This window comes from Battus philenor, unplaced genomic scaffold, assembly GCF_028537555.1.
Source record: "Battus philenor isolate CCGP_79_NKW_IND1 unplaced genomic scaffold, ilBatPhil1.0.hap1 SCAF_19, whole genome shotgun sequence".
Classification (NCBI taxonomy): Eukaryota; Metazoa; Arthropoda; class Insecta; order Lepidoptera; family Papilionidae; genus Battus; species Battus philenor.
In genome coordinates this window covers 13,716,476-13,718,870 of record NW_027181681.1, presented here as the reverse complement: position 1 = coordinate 13,718,870, position 2,395 = coordinate 13,716,476, and the positions used below count along the sequence as shown (strand labels likewise).

Genomic DNA, 2,395 nt, shown 5'->3' with positions numbered 1-2,395 from the left:
CCGCGACCGTCGATTGCATAAGCGAAGTGTCTATTTGAGTACAAAAATTAATAATAAATAGGAAATGATTAAGAATGATGATGAGATGAAGTGACAGTCTAGTGGTCAGGTACTCGTCGCGGGTCAACCCCACTATTAGCTGGACGAGCGCAGCGTACTCTGGGCGATGTTACCGAGACCCTTTTCCAGCGCAAAACACATCCATCGTGGATAGGAACCAGGGTATCTGGTGCACGCATCGCGAGATGCATTGACATGTCCACGTACTTTGCCCAAATGCTAACTTCGCGTGAGTTATTTAAAGCGGTACAGATAGACGTACAGTTCTAACACGTGAAGTAATTCAGATAAGATAATATATTTTAAAAATTTTACATCGTAATACAAATATCAACCTAATTGTATTTTGGCAATTGCAATGGCAAGGACTCCGTGGCGCAACGGTAGCGCGTCTGACTCCAGATCAGAAGGTTGCGTGTTCAAATCACGTCGGGGTCAAATGTTCAATATAACATTTTTTTATCTACGAATTTTTTTATTAATAGTAATATAAAATTTGGAAATAATAATTTTGATTTTTTTTTATAATTATGTATCTTAAAAAGCGTTAAAAAAAAGAATCTGGTGTAAAAAACACGAGATTGGTTTTTTCGCAGTTCGGAGCGTAGGGCCAGCGCATCTCCAATTTCCTCACATCCGTGCGCAGCGTCGCGCACGCACGCGTGCCGTGTGCTGTGTGTTGTACAAGATGACCGGTTATAGATGTAAAAGCTTTATTGTTTCCAGCCACCCCTCTATTAACAAAGTTTCGTGTAGGATCTGACGACACACTTAGCGCCATATTCGCCGATGATCTATGTACCGCAACAATTACTCTTACAACTCTTCTGAAACGCACGCGGGACAGCCCGTGGCCGGCAAGTTGCAATGTTTTTTTTTTTTAATTTATTGTTATTTCTAATAACATATTATTGTATGTTCATGTTAGCTTTCGGTTTTTCAATAAATATATACATTCAAAGTGCTGCACCCGGCGACGCCTTCTGTTATTACGAAAACTTGGGACGACCGTGATACCCGGTAAGTGACATTCGTTCGATCTGCTACTACGTACTTGGTGTTGGTACTCAGCACTTTCTAGGGGCACCACTGTCTCCTGCGGAACACGTTGGTGCCTCTTGGAACTGAACAAAGGCGTCTCGTGGAATAGCTGGAATACTTCCCTGGTTTGGTCGATGAAGGTTCCTCGTATCGTCATGTTATCGGATATTGATCCGATAACATGACGCCTCTTTTGATCGCCTCCTAAGATAGAGACGGGACACCTCCACCCTGTTATGAGAAAGATGATGTGATTCTCCGGAACCCAATTAAAAGTTTAGACACTATAATGCTGCAGAGAATAAACTTGGCATTAATTGTAGTGAGCCACTGTTTCTATCCATGTACGGCGTTGCCAGGCACAGTTTTGGAACGGTGTCCTCCGCCGGGCGGCCCTGCTCCACAACAATGAACCGCATGCCGTGTTACGTGAGATGGGATAAAGGAGGATCGAGTTTCCTTTGCCTACTTTTATTTCAGCCTGCCGTCGGTGGCTAAACGCCAGCGGGCAAGTGTAGCGAGCCCTTAGCGACCGGCGGAGCGTGAAATAACAAAACGCACCGAGCGGTGAGAACTGGCGCCCGCGCAGCCGCCCCGCCCTCCGCGGCGCACCTCCCCCGCACCGCACCGCACCGCCCCGCCCTGTGCAGCACCCCGCGCCTCAGCCCGCGTCGCGCTGATTGCGTTTATTGTTCGTTTTTATCCGCCGCTGTCGATGGCTCTGAATGGCAACTTGTTGAACACAAATCGTCGTTTGCAATGCAAACTATTTTTATTGTTTCTCCTGTTCTGTAGTTTAGTAACGTTCTACAAACTGTTCCGAAACTTCGTCAATAAATGCTCATATTTTTAAAGCCTCATCGTCTCTCTCGTGAACGCAAAGCCGTTTCACATCTAACAACTAAGAGCTAGTTCTGCGCGCATTACAAATTTGTAACAACAAAAACAAATAAATCCTGACTATTTAGTTTCGGTATTTATATTTCTCAAGGCTCAATTTATTGACTGACTTTTCTAGTGTCATCGAGCACCAATTTTTTTTGGACTCAAAAGTTTGCGAGGAAAGAGAGCCTGCAGAATTTACTCGGCCTTATTAAAGAAGGCGAGGGACAAATTGTTTATAAAATCTATGCCCATTAAAACCGTTGCGCTCTTAATCTAGAATTTTGGTAGCAGACAGCCCGTCTCGGGTACTGCCCCTCAGCCGACCGTGAGTGCGAACTCGGAGAGTCGTTTACACGTTACTGTCATTGTTCCTAAGTAACAGCCGCGTAGAAATTACGCAATTAATAAT

General features: G+C 44.8%; 1 non-coding gene across 1 annotated transcript; it reads left to right on the top strand.

The window, feature by feature from the left end:
* Positions 1-426: 426 nt before the first annotated feature.
* On the top strand, positions 427-498 carry TRNAW-CCA (transfer RNA tryptophan (anticodon CCA)). Its single transcript has one exon. It is a non-coding gene; the product is annotated as a tRNA-Trp (tRNA).
* The last annotated feature ends 1,897 nt before the right edge of the window (positions 499-2,395 follow it).